This window comes from Pteropus alecto, unplaced genomic scaffold, assembly GCF_000325575.1.
Source record: "Pteropus alecto unplaced genomic scaffold, ASM32557v1 scaffold53, whole genome shotgun sequence".
Classification (NCBI taxonomy): Eukaryota; Metazoa; Chordata; class Mammalia; order Chiroptera; family Pteropodidae; genus Pteropus; species Pteropus alecto.
This window is the reverse complement of record NW_006434366.1, coordinates 758936-777436: the sequence shown is the minus strand read 5'-3', so window position 1 is coordinate 777436 and position 18501 is coordinate 758936. Positions and strand designations below refer to the sequence as shown.

Genomic DNA, 18501 nt, shown 5'->3' with positions numbered 1-18501 from the left:
CTGCTGAACAGCTAATGTCTCCTTTATGACATGAAAAATCTGAGGTCCACACCAAGTAAGAGGCAGAGCCAGGACATGAAGCCGGTTCACCAGGTAACTTGCTTGAGCCACAACTGCCATCCCATAGTCCTTGTGTTCCAGGCAGCTCATGATAACTGTCTATGGATCGGGTCTACTCTCACTGCCTGGCTCACAAAAAAGTACTCACAAGCATCTGTTAACTACCTCTCACCCTCTGGCTCCCAGCCCGCTAAATGCCGCTTCTTCAGGAAACCTGCCCAACTCGGCCCTCCATTCTCCGATTAGCTCTCCATTATGCCTTTCCTTCGCCACTAAAGTCTCAGAATAGTGACAGCAGCAGCCAGATCTGATTTGCTCACATAGTCTAACGACGGCACACGGAAGACACACGTCAGACCCACATCTTCCCATGACCCGCGCACCCACCCGAGGGAAAGCTATGTCAAAGACCACCTCAAACACAAGGGCACCCTGCTCCTTTGCCTCGAGGGATAATGTGCCCTGACTTCAAAGCTCTGAGAACAGAGTCATGGGCACTGCCTCATGGAGCCGGGCTTCGTGCAGTCCACAGCCCAGAGCAAGGGTCCCTGGCATTGACATGCAAGTATATCCTTCCTCTTTAGAAATCAGCTCAATGGTTCTGAGAATTTCTCTACCAATTAAGTAGAAATAAATTCTTTGAGCAGGCAGGGTCTCCTTTTATTTTGCTGCTAAAGTCCATCTTTCTCTGCTAATATCTGTGTCATCTGTTTCACTTATAACAAAAGAACTGGACACTCGTGAAACCCCTTTATTCAATGGCAACATGGTTAAGTAACTGAATACAAAATTATACTTATTTTAAAAGACTTTCAATAAATAAAAATACGTGACACGCATCTGTATCTTGGTTTCTAAGTGCCACTTCAACTAAAAGGAAAGCTCCTTGTAGAAAAGGCTGATGCCAGGATGGGGCATGTTGCCTAGAATATCTCACTGCACCAAAAAGTCAGGAGTGCTCAAACAATGTTTGGGACATGTCAAAAGAACACAGAAGCCAGCCTGAGAGGGCTCACAGTGGCCACAAGTGGGACACTCTGGGCATCAAAATGAATAATGACTAGGTTAATCACATTGAACAAGTTATCAGTAAGAACTAACATAAATAAACCACTGAATAATTAGGGAAGAAAACTCTTCTTAGAGTAAGATGACACCTAATACAGATGGAATAGGTCTTAAAAGTATCACTAGATGCTGAAAGTGGAGGGTCAAAGTCTGAAGAGGAAAAGGATATTTACAAAGCCTCAAAGTGTCTCCTCATAAATTATTTATTAATTGCAATGGGAAAAACGGCAACTTTACAACAGAGAAACTGCTAGGCACCTCCTTAACCAGAGCCAATCATGAGAACAAACCAGGACAAACCAGTATCTCAAGCCAACTCACATGGGGCTATCAAATATGCTACTGCGACAACAGAGGCTATCTGGATATGGACTGTAGATCAGATGATATACCAATGTTAAATTTCCTCATATTGATAGACGTACTCTGGTTACATAAGAGAATGTTTTTGTTCTTAGGAAATACACAATTAAGTATTTAGAAATAAAGGGGTATAATGTTTGCCAATTACTCAAAGATAGTTCAGCAGAAAAAATATAGATAGAAAGAAAAGTATAGATAGAAAAGAAAGAATGACAAAGTGAACAAAGAAAAATGTAACAAATGGTGACTCGAGTATTTAGGAATTCCTTTTACTATTCTTGAAATTATTCTGTAAGCTTGAAGTTAACGAAAATATAAAATAGAAAGAAAATAAGTGGTAGGAAAAAGGAACATGGGGCACAGTAGGAAAAAGGAACATGCCTCTCCCCTCAGGACCTCAGTTCTTCCCTGGTGAGCAGGGATTCCCATCAACAGCTGTGAGGCAAAGTCAGCCATGACTCTGTAAATAAACTGTGACAGCCTACGTGACCCTAACCCCACTACTTACGTCACGCCCAGCACTTGCTCAACTAGCGTTCCAGGCACAAAACCCCCAGACTGCATGATTCAAAACACTGAGCCCGCCATGCCCACAAGCCCTCCAAGTTTGTAAGGAGAAACGAGAGCATTTTAAAAGTATTTTCCTCCAGAAATACTACAAAGACAAAATACACAAAAAAAGAACATTGTTTTTTAAAAGTGATGGGTTATAATGGAAGAAAATGTTAAACACTGGTGCCTGAAATTACTACATTGGCTATGTTTGCTTAAGATTAAAAATAGTTTCATTTTCCCTTCCCAGGAACTGTCCCTCCTGGAGGAAAACACACCAACCAGACCATCACCAAGTTCGGATGTCCCAGATCCAGCAGATCCAGCAGCCTGAAGCCAGGGTTTCTCTCAGATTCCCAGTCACGACTCAGAAGATACACATTAAGCCTCACAATGATGCCATCAGCTGTCTGGTCCTTACCTTACCCACCGAAATATGTGACTTTTCCCTTACTTTCACTAAATTGAGTTACTGTCAAACTCCTTCATTAAAGACATGAGGTAGAAGAGGAAGGAAGGTGAGAGACAGGTTGAAACAGCAGGAGATGGCCGTTTGTCCCTCTCATACTGTTTGATTAATGGCCTGGTGGGCGGCGGGGTCATAATTCAAACTGGGAGTGATGGTACGTCATAGTTAGGTGGCATGAGAATGTGGGAGGGTGAGTATCCAGACGACTTATGAATCAAAACATGGTCCTATGTTTTTCTACTCAAACTTGACTACCTCAGAGGAAAATTGCTATGGAGAATTTATGGGCTAATTATTCCAAGTAATAAGGTATCCGTGGGGCTCTTTGTTCCTATTGTTGCTTTCCTAGACCAGTCCTCCCGGCTCGCCCTAGAACTCCGGGCTCAGCGCAGTGGGAAAACAGATGTGAGCGCTGAGCACAAGGAGGACAAAGCTGGGGTCTCCTGAGTCTAATCTTTATACTGTAGTCTTGCTGTTCTGAAAAATTTCAATCTTTCCAAGGAGTCTATGTTTGATGCCTGTTGTCCTTCAACAGAGGGGCAGGGCTGGGGAGGAATGCTGGATCCAGCTGTCCTAGAGGTGGCACCCACCAGACTCTTGGGGTACTGGGGAAAGAAGCATCTATGCCAGGCCAGTGTAGCCAACTGGGACAGGCAGCCGTGTGCCTAAGAACAGTATACTAACCAATCCACCCACATCTTTCTTCCAGATCAGCCTAACTTGCACACACGAACAACAGCCCAACAGAAAGCGGTGCCCACAAGAGCGACTGATGTTCCTAAGATGACCCTTCCAACTCTATATATACCAAGCTGGTTCCTGGTTCAAAAGCTTCCTGGAAAAACCAGGTGACCTAAGCAACTCCACCAAGATGAGGAGTAACAGGACTGGGAGCCACATCCCACCATAAGGACCATGATACAAACTCCCGGAAAAGAACACTAGGGCCTGAAAGATGGAGCATGAAGCCCCTCAGCAGATGTTGTGGTTACATCACCTTCTAGAGATACGCATGATAAACTATTGATGGACGAAATGACAGGTCTGAGACATGCTTCAAAATAACATGGAGTAGGGCAGTGGTTGAGAGTATGAATGGGGCAAGAGTGGCCACTGGTTGGTGGTGTCGGGGCTGGTAACAGGCACATGGGATCCACTGCACTAGTCTGTCTTTGGGTGTGCTTGAAATTCTCCCTAACAAAAAGTTCAAAAATAAAACACAACAAGAGGCACATAAACAAAACCCCCAGTAATTCACTCTTAGGTATATACCCAGAAAACATGGACAAAAACATTCATGTCAGTATCATTCACAATGGTCAAAAACTGGAACCCAAATGTCAAAAACAGGAAAAACAGTAAACTGTTATATTTATATGAGAAATCTAAACAACAACAAAAGAGAACAAATCACTACATAGATCCACCCGGATGTCAGAGACATGAGAGTAAATGCATTGAGCTGCAATGTACATTTACATATTTTGATATATGTAAATTATACTTCGATTTTTAAAAAAATAGCGAGGTCAAAAAAATCGAACACTGCTAGTTATCAGGGGATTCAGTGAAACATCTTTATTTATAAAAGAGTAGATTTTTAAAGGCTAAAGAATAAGAAAACTCAGCTCTGGCCTGGGATCATTTTGATCGGGGTTTGCTAACCTGCCTGCTACCTGCCAATATCTGAGGTGAGAGCAGGAACTCCCTCTATTGACCCCGACTGCTAGCTGATCACAAACATCAAAGAACACCAGAGCAGCCAACACCAGAAAACACGGTTTTAACTTCCGCTTCACCTCCTAAGCAGCTAGCCATGCTTGTGGTCTTGACTTCACCAAATTCTGAGAAATTCAGGTTTCAGTGCAGTGGTTGAGATCTCTCACACAGGAGATTCGGCACTCCCCTCACTGCCATGCCTGCTGCTGGCCACCTGACAATACCTCGGGCAGCTCCCAGCAGTGCCCAGCAGCCTCGCCAGCCCTCCTCCAGCACACCCCACGCCTCCCTGAGTCTGGAATTCCTTACATTCTCCTCCTTAAAGGACGGTCCTCACAAAACTTGGATTCAAAACAAGAAAACAAAAACTGGTCTAACTCCTTGGACCTAAGTAACCTTAGAGGACATACAAGATGCAAAAAATCTGAATTTACTTGGCTTCGAAATTATTTAGGTATAAAATAAATGAAAATTTAAATATATGAAATAATAGCACAGCAAACAAAAACACCACAAGCATCTGCTAAGTGAACCAACACTGGGGAAAGCCAGATAAATCCTGGTACATTACATGACAACTCTTCTCCTGGGCAAGCCCCACCTGGACAAAAGGCTTGGTATATACACAGGTAAAGGCCAGCCATCAGCACAGCCCTTCCCCACTAGATCCTCACAGCAACAGTGGAGGCAACAGCTCTGTCTCTGAGGTAAGCACAGTCACCAGACATAGGCTTCGGCTGCCCATCAAATTCTGGGGTAAACTGGAGTGAGGCCTGAACACAAGAAAGCCACAACCAGCTGACAAGTTCTTGGGCCTCGGGCCTGGGCCTACTGTCACACTGAAGCAATACTGTGGCCCTCCACACGCCCACATCTTCAGCCACCTGCCAGCATGGCAGCAGCACTGGCAGCTGCTACACCTCCCTATTCTGTAAGGCAAGCCTCTGTCCCAGAGCTTGAGATGGAGCAGGGAGGGCACAACCACAGCCCACAGAACCTTCCACTATCCACCCAGCTCGCCCTGGCGGATGGTGCAGACACAGGGAAAGACTAGATTCCGGCTAAGCCCTACTCACTTCTCCATTTCCCTACTGCTCAAGTTGTGCCCTACACGGAGAAGCGGGAAAATCTTCTAAAATAGCTTTCAAACACAGAGAAAATCTGTAAAACACAATACTCATAAGACAGCATTTTTTTAGGCAACCATTTAATTCGTCAGACCAACAACTTCATTTTACAGATGGATAAACTGAGGCTTCCATAGTCCCCCAGATGGTGAGCAATCAAGCAGGACGAGAATCCCTCCTAAGCCTCAAACAACCTTTCTCCTATCAGAACGCAGAAAGAAAGGAAGTTGAAGAGAGGGGACGAGATGAGGGACAGATAATGAGAGACAAGGGAGTTGAGAATCAGGAGAGAGAACAATGTGAAGGAAGTAGGGAGGGTCCGAGAGGGGGAGAGCACTGTGAACCCATCACAGAGAACTGAGCAAGAGGAGACATCTGGGCTTTTCCTTGCTGGGAGGCTGGCGAGACTAGTTTGACAAGGACTAAAGAGCCACCAAGAGGCTGAGCTGGGCTGAGCTGAGATGTGGTGCTCTGGGTACCTGCTCTAAACAAAGTGTGGAACGATGGGAAAGCAGCACTCTGGAGGAAAGACCCAAACCACCCAGCCTTGTCAAATGGACGGAGCCTGAAGCTGATCAAGCCTCAGGATCCAGCTGTCAATTCACAGAAAATAAGGAGAACAGCTGAATTGCACCCTGAGACACAATCTGCTCCATCCGGACTGTGGGAGACTCCACAGGTCTAAGGGCGCAGGTTCTTCAGCAGATAACTGTGAGGAAGGGGGATTGAGTGGGGGAACCGTAAAGAGATTTAAAGGATATACCGAGTTTATAAATGGACAAAACTAGGGAGACCACTTAGGAAGACCAGGTGCCGTAGGCGTAAAAAATAAAAAATAACAAATTGTAAGCTGACAAGGTCCTTGCAATCTGTGAGGTCATCCAAAGGTTGCCTTGCCTAAAAAATAAAATAAAATAAAAGTAAATAAAAGAAGTAAATAAAATAAAATGGACAAAACTATACAGTGCCTAAGAATGCACATTTGGAAGCTAAAATCATAAAGAAACCTAAAGAAATGGATATAGGAAGACAGGATGGGGGTCATTTTTAGAAGGAAGGAGAGGGCTGTAGCAGGGTTGGGGCCCACGGAAAGGCCTCTTCTGGGGCCAACGAAGCTATTTCTTGACCTTCTAATTCACTAAACTATACTTTTTTTTGAGGGGGAGTGTCTTGTTTGTGTTTTATTTTATACTAGTAAAGTCTTTTTAAGGTCTAAAAATATATTTTTTAAAATTAGATGAACTAAACATAAACCTAGCCCTGGAGACTTTGCAAAGCAGCATGCGCAGGAAAAGAACTCAACCAGGAATGGTGAACAAGAGGGTGGCCCCGCAGTCCACAGGGTGGGTGCCTCTCTTTGATTCTGGGGTTCAGCATTAAGAACCCCCAATGGCCTGGTCCTGTGCCCACCCGCATGATTCCTTTATCCATCTTTCAACTGGTTCCCAGAGATAGAGGAAAAGCATTTTTTTTTTAAACTGGGTGCCCCCAAATCCCAATGTGTCCCCTTCAGTCATTACTGTCTCCAGTGCAGACTTTCCCGACTCCCACACCCTGAAGGGTTTTAACTTGCTCCCCGGGTTAAGCGCACACACGGCCTCTTAGGCTCCAGCATTCCGCAACTCTGGGCTAGTCCCACCTCACCGCCTCCGCTTCTGTCCAGAGGCTGGCGCTCTATCTACCCACCACTACTCCATCATCTCAGGACTGGCCAGAGTCTCTATACCCACCACCCATCCCAACCACTAGCTGAGTTGGCCCCACTGTGGCCTCAAGTCCCACCCTTCACTAACCCCAGCCAGTAACCGCTTGCCTCCTATCTCTTCCAGCTGACTTGGGGATTAACAGAGCAAACCCAGCAAAGTTCCTCCACTCACTGAGTTATCTTCTCCCACCCCTCCCCTTTCCAGAGTTCACCTTCTCTAATCCCCCTCCCATCTTTTCCTGCAATTATCCCCCAAAGTCCATTCCCCCACCCCATACACCCTCATCCAAATCATCATTAAATTAAAAAGGTTGCCATGATTTACTCTGACCAGTCCCTGAAAACCCCTCTTGCAGGCCCCACCAGAATCACCTAAGGCATGGCATCAGAGACAGAAAATGGCTCGATAGGTCATAGACACATTTGTGTGCAACCAAATGTCAGCTTGGCTTTGAAAATCATCTAGAACTGCCTACCAGCTCTCCTAGATCCTCTCCCTGACCCTTCACCTCGCCCCCTCCCCACTCCTCCTTAGGATGAATCAGAGGCACAGTGACTGCCTGTGGTCACTTGCCAAGGGCGGGACCCTCGGCCTCTCCAAACCACACTTTCTTCTGAAAAATACCAACTGAAGTAAATTAATATTCACTCCTCCCCGCTCTTTTGCCTGATCAGGGCAGGGGCAGGGCCCATACCCATCTCATCCATCACCAGTTAGCAAAGTGCCTAGGACATGACAGTGACTCAAAAACTATCTGATGAATGAACAAAAAACTGACACCCAATGCCAACAGGGCCTGCCCACTGGGTGTCAGCTGACAATCCCCTCCTTAGTCCATAGGCTAGCCTATCTCGGAAGGCTGCTTAATAGTCAGTATCTAATCTTTAACACTTCCTTGATCAAATTCCTTTTTTCTTTAATTTTTCCTAATTATAAATATAGATTCATTAGGTGGGCTAATGCATGAAAAGCACTTAGAAAAGGACCTGACAATTAAAAAAAAATACACACACACACCCACACACACACACACACACACACACACACACACACACACACACACACAAGTACAGTCTTAATCCAGTCACCCATAACCTCTCATGCGTGTAACATTTCTGTGCTTCGGACAACCTACACGAGCAGAAGAGCGAGGGAACAGGGACATCACTACGTGCGCCACCAGGTCCGGCTTTTTCCATCCCAGATCCAAGTCTGAAACAAAACTGCCAAGGTCAATAATCTCCCCCCAATGACAAGGAGTCTGGAGTCCCTGCAACAGAAACAACCTGCTTCCACACCAGGGTTTGTCTGTTCTACTGAGAACTGGCTCCCATCCAGCGCCCTCCTCCGGACAGACGCCTGTTCTACACTGCCCAGGACCACTTTGGCTGGGATACGCCCTAGGGGCCCCGCTTCCTCTCTGCCCTATCAGAGGGTTTCCGGGGAGCATTTAGAGCTTTATTTTAAGCTCCTCTCTGCTGGTAAGGTGTCATTTTCTTATCTGGTATTAGCCAACTGCCCTACCCTCATTGGCCTCTAACACGAAGTTCAAAAATCAAATGCCTCCATTATCTGGAAATCACCTGGAAACCAGAGGCAGCTCCCCACACCCTCGCAACACAGAATCAAAAGAGTGCCTTTGTCACCTGGAGGCCAGAATCCAATTTCTGTCTTTAGGACAATTGTTCTCTGCTCAGAGTTTGGGCTCAGTGCCTGTACCCTCATCCTCCTCACACGCCGAAGCTCTGTGCTCCATGTGTCCCTTCAGGAGTCAAGGAAGCCCCAAACAGTTCAGGTTTCCAGGGCGGATGCTGACCTTACAGAGCAAGGTTCAGGCGTTCCATATTAAGTTCATCCTATTAACGGCAACAACAAAAAATCTTAAGATTCTTGCTCTAAAGAGTTCCGACCCTATAGCTCAGCTGAATTACATGACCCAGGAAAAGAATCTGCTGCCACCCAACATTCGACCAGGCGCACTCACTCACTCCAGGTCTCTTAAAATGAGTCTGTTGGCTGAAAAGTCAAAGCTTTGTATAAGTTTTCCAGTTAGAAAATCAGAGGGCCACATGGGGAAAAAAATAAGTGTATGTGTCACCATGTAAAAGCCAAGGGCTTTTCACACCAGGCATGTACTGCTGTTAATAACTCAAACATAAACAAACATTTTACAAAAAAAGAAAACGAAGCACTTCCAGTCATTGAACTCACATGGCAACACTGCCCATCCATCGGTCTGCGCTCCTCCCACTTACGTGCTGAGGTGCAAGAAAGCAAACCTGGGCACACCAGAGACTCTCCAAAGAAACTCCTTAAAAATCAAAACACAGAGACCTTCGTCCTCAAACTATTTTAGTCCGTTACTCATCTTGCCAGGGCCAGGGGCCTCTAAGGACCACCCATCCCAGTAAGACACCAGAGGACTCAAAGCTCCACAGGTGAGCAAGCAGTCCAGCTAGAGCTGCTTTCTCAGAGGTACCAATGGGCTCGTGTCTAAGTTTGTTTGTTTTTTTAATAAAATACGTGGTATATATAAAATAATCTATCACGTACATAATTATAAAACAATAAAAACCACCCCTGAACCCGTCACTCAGCCAAAGAAATATGTCCAGCCTTTATTAAATATGAGACTCTTAGTTTATACCAGGAAAAGGATAGGTGTGATAATAAGTAGCAGTCATAGAGAGGAGCAGGGCATGTTACTGGAGAGGCTTTATTTCCTACTCAGCCACCTATGGGGATGATATTCCGTCCTAATTTTACTGAGGGAGAGAGATCAAGGGCTTTGCTTAAGGCCACATTAGGATGGGAGCGGTCTCACGGGACTCAGAACCTCTGACAGGTTCCTTCCTCAGGCCCAAATGTCTACTGCCGAGGGCACTCGGTGTTTTCATTGTCCAACCTCGTCACACCTGTGCCAAAACTCTTGCCTGTCTTGTCAAAAAGCCAGGGCCTTCAGTGGGTAGACCTCACCTCTTGGGAAGTCAGGACCCAAAATATCATAGTAGGACCGGGCACTGTCAGAAGAGGTCTCCTTCAGAAAACTCAATACCATCTTGTAACAAATGCTGGCGTTTGCAGCGTGAGCTCAGAATGGCACTATGTTTTATTCCTTTATTTGATAAAAACAAAACACTACTTCGAACCCTACAACAGAGAAAGAAACGTATAACTCTGCTCAGGCAGAACAATAAAATAGTCAATATTTTTCTACTGTAATAAAACAATAAAAAAGGTAGGAGGAAAGCAAACACCCAGGGAAGAGCAAGAGCTGGTGGCTCCTTTCAAAAGACACTTCCTCAGAAGACAAAGAAATCGTACATGCTGAAGCATCATGGAAAGAATAGAATTTTTACTCCAAAAATCAAGAACAATTCCAGGACCATTCCAAAGTCTACCTATCTGGTTTTAAGAGAAGCAAATTTCTCAGTAGCCATCCATGCAATCAAACTGACCTCACGTAGAAAAGCCCTTCAACAACTCCAGGAGGGCCTGGCCAGGCCTTCTCCATCCCCTGCCACCATCAGCGCACTCATCTACTCTTCACAGAACCTGCTAAAGCGTAACAGCACATCACACATCTGATCCCTGTCTGAAGCCAACACCCCCCAAGAAAGATGTAGCTAGTGGCCTCTACCTGTCCATTCACCAAAACCATAAGTACCTCACACATTTTTTCCCAGAGGCACACTGGCCTGGGGTCAGGAGAACCGCCTGATTGGTAAGGCAGTTTGATTATCAGGGAAGAGCACCTATATCCAGAACAAATCTGCTTTCTAAAAAGCTGAGTCCCTCTGGTTTCCCCTACCTGGAGAATCATATTCTGGCGCTTAACATCTTCAACAAGTTCTGCAGTTGATCAAAGCCAAAAAATTGTTTCCAACTCCATTAAGATATAATTGAAGGCCAAAATGAATTTTAAAAACAAAAATATAAAGTCCAATTTCATTTATAAACAGATTAATCCTATGCTTCCCAACAGATTCGGAATATAAGAAAGGCTTGGAGGGAGTGCCCAGCCTCCTGTGACCAGGCACTCAGCCACCCTTGGGAGCAGCAGGCCAGCCTCTCCAAACATGGCCTCAGATCTGCTGCAAGAGTGAGCTCAGGCCTGCAAACAGGGCCACAAGAATGTTTACCAAGACATGACAAAATCAGAGGGCAGTCCCAGGGGCAAACAAAGCCTGAGCCATCCCCCAGAACACTCCTAAATAAAGGGCAGCATGCGAAGAAGTGACTGCTTGCACTCCTGGCCCCTCGGCACCCAGTAACCACAGCGGACCAGACAGAGAGGCCACAGCAAGCCTGACACTGAAGCAGAGGGCTGTGCCTGTGGGCACGGCCCACAATGGGCCCCATTCTCCCTAGAAGCTCATGGCAGGAGGGGAGAGGGGAAGCCAGGACATTCCTTCACCCCCTCACATGGAGGAAAAGGGCACAGGCAGCCTGGAGAACCAGAGGCATAAGAAGAAAGCATAAGAAGCCATTTTTCTTTCCAGCTGCATGAATCGAAAAAGGGACCCTCCTGAAAAAAACAAAACAAAACAGAATGGAGACCTGAGGTGCCATTGATTAAATCAGGTGGATTAAATGGCCTGCATGAGAGTCCCCTCTCTGGTCAGCAAAGCTTAACCAGAAGGAAAAAAACTCAGGGCTTTGAAGAGACAGGGGACCCCATGGATGCTGTCAGCTTGGAGCTGGCACTGTAAGCAAAACAATCAAGTTCTGCTAAAAATGTCTTCCCAGTGCCAAAGAATCTAGTCACTGTTTAAACTACTTTTAAAACTGAAAAAAAGCACATCTTCAGACTGGCAAACACAGTGCTTTAAGTCTATACTGTTGACCCCTCTGACAAAATATTGTGATCTTTTGCAGGTAAGCAGAAGCAACAGCTGGTAGCACAAATTCAGAGGAGAGAGTAAGACAGGAATCCTACTGCTATCTATTTGTGATTTTAATGAATTCTATTTTTAGAAATTTAATAAAGAGCTTCTCTTCTAGTCTCCTCCTACCAAATTTCTCTACTCAGGCAATTCAATCCTCCCAACACTGCTCAAAAGTCTAAAAATACAAGACACTTATTGAGGCATGCTTAACAAACAGGTAGAGCAAAGTTCTCTACGGTTCCTCATTTTCCACTAGACTCAGAATCCACTCCTACTCAAGGGCTACTCTTGAGGCAGGTCCCCATTATTAAAAACTCCAGTAAGCAAGGCTCCTTAAGGTCCGGGCGGATCTGGTACAAAGACAACCTACCGGCCAAGCAGGAGTATACACAGGCATTTACAGCAATGAGAGATGGTGTCCCAGGTTCTGAATAACAGCCAAATAAAAAGGAAATGCTATTTGGAATTCCATTATCCACTATATTATTTTTTTGTGACAAAAACTGGCTAGAGAATCAACCCAGCCCTGGAGAACAAGAGAGCTAATCAAGAGAGGCGTTTGACAACTAAGGAAGAAGTGGTTCACTTCTGCCATTGACAGACAGCCTTGGGAAGCTTCTTACGTAATCCCATAGCAACCCCTGGAATGCCTGGGGGAAACGCTCCCAGCACACGGGTACAACACCGGGATGACCACAATATTTGCAAAAACAAACATATTCCAATTCCACTAATCTGTTTCAATAAATATATACCAACTATTAGAAAGAATTCTGTAAGAGGTGCTTGTTTGTAGATTCCCATGCTCCATATACAAAAACTCAAAATCCAGAGACATGAAGGGCAAATGCCAAAACAGGGGACCGAGCTGGGCACTGGCCAGTGTTTCCTTGAGTATGACACATACTTCCAAGTGCTTCACTCATCCTCATCCTTGAGCTCCCTTCACCTGGCACACTTGCTGATATTCAGAGTATCCAAGGGCTGTGACTGCCTCAGGAAGAATGAATTTGTGGCTACATGTACCCTCAATAACAGGGAACATCAAGTCTGGACCTCTCTGTGGCTATAAAAAAAAATCGCACACCCATGCAAGTCACAGGAAAGGGACTAAGGAAAACATACACAGTGCTTAAAAAGAAAAATCAATACAAACCTGCCTTGACATTATAGGTGTGCTCCTCCAAGACTGTTAAGTCACGTCTTACTTTTTCAAAAGCTTTATATTTAATGTTATGGTGATAACAAAAAGATTCTAAAAAAACTTTAAGTACAAAGATATAAATTGCCATATTATCTATTATAATCAAAGTAAGAAACGACCATCTAAGAACTGGGGACAGGTAAATCATTAAAACATTGTATTTATAGGGCAATGTTCATGCTATAATGTTAGGAGGGAAAATCAGGATAAAAATTAAATCTATAATCTAAACTTGGTAAAAGTGCTACCCTACATCCCTCTCTGGAGGACACCCAAGAATCAGGGAATGATGGCTGATGCTATAGCGGAAAACTGGGGACTAAGGTGGAGAGAATAAAGATTTCTTTCTCTTGCATAATCCTGTTGAACTTTTTGAGTTTGTATCATGTATTGGCCTTCCCTATTTAAAGAAAGAATAAAATTGGGGGGAGGAGGCAAGGGATTTTTCCTTTTCTTTCTACTTTTATTTCCACATTTCTTATTTTAAATATGCATATTATCTGATACAGCTTTTTGCCCACTATAATGTTTTAAAATTCCATGGTTAATCATTTTGCCAAGTATGTGTCTATCCTTCATCTTTCTTTTGCAGAAACCTCTTTTCAAGTACCTTACCTCACCTTCTAGTGCTAGGCTGCTTTACAAGCCTTATCTTCCTGGAGAGCAGGGGCCCTGCAGGAAAAGAAGGAACCGATGTTGGTGAAGGCCCGTAATCGAAACAGAATTATACTCCAATGACCAACTCCAAAGGAAGTGGGGAATGCCACTCAGTCTCCTGCCCACACTACCAATTAGTCACCCTTCTTTGTCAAAGGGTGACAAAGAAAGTGAAAGGTTTTCTATAGAGTCAATCCAGGACCAAAAATTTTAAAGTTTCAAAGATATGAAATTAATTTCAAAGTCTAAAATTTAGATAGCGGTGTTTTAAAACAGCTCAGGAAGGTATCACTGAAAAACAAACCTCAACGCTCTTAAATGCACCCCATGATGTGTAGGGTAAAGACATTCAGTCATAAAAGCGATTTTTTATATTCAGCTGATTGTACCCACTAGAATTTTGCTTTTAAAATATAAATATAAATTAAACTGACATACCGCTAAAGTTTCATTCGGATTTACTTCACTCCAACAAGAGAACACAGAACAGTTTAGCCAACACAGAAACTCTCAGTTTATGACATCGTACCACTGCATCCCATCCATCTTTCTACCCTCGACCCAGAACAAGGCTAAGAAAATGCTTAGCTATCAAACCTAAAAAATAGGAAAATAGGAACCCCTATTCATTAAGGCTAAATTAAGCCCTCTGGCTGGTGCAATTTTGTAAACTACTCTAAAATCCTATTTATAAAAATTGCTATCTGAGCAGTATTACTAATGATCAGAGAGAAGAGGGAGGGTCAACAGGCAAAGCAGGTTATGTGATCACGGGAAGACTGCTTTAAATGAATACCCAAAGGCAGGGACACACAAAGATGTACTGGAAAGTGATCAGATTAATCACTTATATTTTCAAAACTGCCATCACCTTACTTCAGAGACCAGGAGTGCCACCACAGGAAAAGCAGAGAAAGATGGGGGTTTGGGAAGAAGAGCACAATAACACCGGCAAAGGCACAGAAAACACTCTTTAATATGGAAGAGGAAAATTTACTCTAGGAAAAAGAGGGAGAAATCCTTGACCAGCACACAGGACAATGAAGAACACACTACCTGAATCTATTCTCACTTTGAGATCCCTTGAGGTTCAATAATGTCACTCCCTAGTCCCCATCTGGGACCCCTCAGGAGTTCAGACCAGCATTTCTCACTTCTTTGATACTCTGAAAGCCTCCAACTAGTCACGTTCTGCAGTGGCTCAAATCTAAATAGCACAGCCAGGAACCTAGATATTGAGCAAAGTTCTCATTGCTGACTTCCCATACAAGTCAAAAAAAAAAAAAAAAAAATCACAAGGCCTCACTCTTACTTATCTTGCCCATCAAAAAAATGGGTCTATCACCATTTGCCATTCTCCTAGGCTATTATCAAGAAAGCTATGACTAAAATAAATCCAACTCGAAAAGTCAAACACAGGTAAAGGGGCTCTGATTTCACATCATCATGGGCCACCCTTACTTTGCCCTGCCCAGGTCAAGTCTTCAAGCCAATGGCAATTCTTTCAACGAATCCGGCCTAAGGCCACATCACTCCTGCCATGATTCTGAGTCTACTAAAAGGCAGACATTTTAAAACATACTGGTCCCCTACCCCACCAAGTGGGTCAACAAATCATGCTTTTTCCTTCCTAAGCCTATCCCTTCTTCACCATTACTTTCTGCCACTCTGGTCTCTCTCCTTCAACTGTACCCCTGTGACACTCAAAACTGGTCTCCTGATGTCTCACCCCTTCATGCCAGGGGCACAGGTACTATACCACACAGAACTGCCAGGGGCTTGCCACAGGTCCAGCTCAGCCTTCAGGTCAACCTTTTGCCCTGCTTTTCCCCAGAAGACACTTCCTTTGGCTCCAGCCTGTCCACTCCCAGGTCCTCAGACATGGCCTGTTCTTTCCCTCCTCCTTGGGTGAACTCTTCTCTGTTCACCCAAGAACAGCCCCTCATCTTGCCTGCGTGCTACGAAGACTCACGCCTTCCCCACTTCCTGCAGTCTAGGGGCCCCTTCTTTATTCTTAGTCTCTCGAGTCCTCGCCAGTGCTTGCTGATGCTGCCTTACATTTTCGTCTTCTCACTGTCACCTCCTGTTCCTTCTACTAAATGGCAGATCCCTGATAGTACCAACATTCAGGTCCTTAACATCTGCTGAACTAACTCATCTTGAATCTTCTTTCTCTCTCTCTGCTCCCCTGCTGACCACTGTCCTTATTCGGGTCCACTGTGTCCCCACTGGACCCCAGCATTAACCAACTTGCCTCCGGTCCCATCTCTACAGTCGCACTAGGGGCTCACTTCTTAAAACCGAGAGCTGGTCCCACCACGGCTGCACTTTAAGGTTCCCCATTTCTATATAACTCCAAAATCTCTCATGTGGCATTCTGGTTCCAACTCGACCTTCCAGACATACACGAAAGGTTCCCAGTCTTCCCCCTCCCACCCCGTGCCTCTGCTCGCCTCTTTCCTTCCACAGAGCTGTGATCCCCCTGCCACCACTACTTCACCAGTCAAACCACTAACCTTTCTTGAATTCCCAGCTCAAAGCAGGGCTGCCCTAAACTCTGCCCTCCCCAGCCTATGATCCAAGCTCCGCAGCTTACTTCAGCACGATGCAACCACCACAGGCCCCAGTAAGGCTTGGACAAGCCCTTGTTTCTGAGAATGGTCACTCAGAACATGTTCCTGGAGTTGCACATGGGTTCCTGATCACCTCTCCCATACCATCCTGGTATTCTGCCACCACCAGACACCTGGGCTTGGTCTACCCAGAGAAGCACCCAACCAAGGTCACCATTATATCTGACACAACACAGATGTAGATGGATATAGCCAAATGTTCGACCCGAGTTCAAATTCTAACTGCAGGACGTGGTTCCACAGTGTAGCGGTTAGCAAGTCTGCTTTACACACAGAAGGTCCTGGGTTCGCACACCAGTGGTGCCACGGTCCATGGTCTACGGCCATGCCACCCTGAACAAGCCCGATGTCTGATCTCGGAAGCTAAGCAGGGTCAGACCACCTAAGAAAACCAGATACTGTAGACATAAATAATTTAAAAAAAAAAAAAAAATCCTAACTGTCACATAAGGACAGTTGTGTGACCTTGGGAACATTCCTTCATCTGTGACTCAAGTTACCTCAGCCACTTTAAAGGATTCTCAGAAGCATTAGCAATGGTGCACGTAGAGCAGAAACACAAGAGGCCCCTGACTGTGGCTGATATAGGTTCATCGAATCACTGACCCAGAAGCAGAAAAGGCTGGAACAACTGTGAGGTTAAAGAATTGAACATGTTCTCATCTGCCTCAACAAGGATGAACACACGTCTACTCTCACAGGTCAATATGCCAGCCCTGCCCAGTAGGAAATGCAATGCCCCAAATCCAAGCGACAGAAAAGGTTTTAACAATCAAATGCCATGTCTCTCCTTTCTTAAAAACAATTTCAGTGGCCCCAGGGTCCCTCCAAACCCCACCATTCTCAATGTTTAACAGACACCAGCAAATCTGCAGAAGAGGTGGTTAAAATTCTTGGTCATGCTTAGTCTCCTGACCCACACATTCCTGAATGCAAGCTCCTCCCCCATCACAGCTTGGTAGCCCCTCTGCTCTATCTTTTCCGCCTCTTCTCAGCTGGCTCCTCCCCGCTTCTCATCTCCCCTCTCCTGGCTGACCTCACAGCCAGAGGTCCTGACCCCTCCCTGGCACTACCTATGTGGCCACCAGGAAGATCTTTCTAAACACAAGTCTGGAACATGCCACTCCACGGATTAAAAGCCTTCTCAGGCTCCTGCACTCTGAATATGAAGTTTGAAGTCCTGAGCACAAGAAAGGCCCAGGGTTCCTAACTATCAAGCTGGAGGACTGACAGGTGCTATTTTAGGCACTCAGGTACATGTGGTTCCACGTTCGACCTTGCTGTCACCCAGCTAATTCCTGTTGGCCCTGCAAGCCTCAACTCAGGAATTCCCTCTCTCCTCAAGCTACCAAAGCACTATGTGGGCACACACCTTCCATCTTTGGTTCCCTAACTCCCACTGTCCCCCAAACTGAGTTCCTTCAGGGTAGAACCAGCCTCTTCTGCATGGGTCCTCTGGACCTACCACAGAACTTGGCAGGTAGTAAAGCCAAATACTTGTTAAACGAATGAATGTATTTTGCCAAATCAAATTTTTAGAACAGTGAAGACTTGCCCTCTGCCTCTTTCAACAGAGGCACATATCAACACAAGCATTCATGTTCCAACCAGGTGTTTGCTGCCTATATAGATAGTATTGCCCGCTCCAACTTTCACACAGTATCCCAGAGGCTTTGAGCAGGCTCACATTATGCATCCAACTACCTCCTCAAATCAAGTTTGCCCAAGAAATGGCTCCTCAGCCTCCTTTAAAGTATGAAGGCCATAGGCTCTTACTTCTTGGCTCAAAGGTAAACAAAATCCAATTCAACTTCTCCATATTCAAATTACAGATCTTTGTTCCTCCAAGGTTGAATTCTTTTTTAAAACAGGAACATTCCAAAAGCATGTGTCCGAACATTAAGCATAGAACAATCTGATAAAGTTACAATATCCCACCTACACCAGATTCCAAAACACCTGGTACCACATCCAACTCTTTATCTGGACTTATGTCCTATAAACACCAGCCTTCCTGCACGGTCTGGGTTCCATGCCAGATATCACTTCTACTC

At 45.1% G+C, this 18501-nt stretch overlaps 1 long non-coding RNA gene across 1 annotated transcript; it reads right to left on the bottom strand.

Annotated features, from left to right (window-relative positions):
* Positions 1-50: 50 nt before the first annotated feature.
* Positions 51-18495, bottom strand: LOC112477525. The gene is made up of 4 exons (XR_003045491.1): positions 13778-18495; positions 8711-8920; positions 8200-8276; positions 51-6255 (listed from the first exon to the last, which is right to left on the bottom strand). It is a non-coding gene; the product is annotated as an uncharacterized LOC112477525 (long non-coding RNA).
* Between the last annotated feature and the right edge of the window lie 6 nt (positions 18496-18501).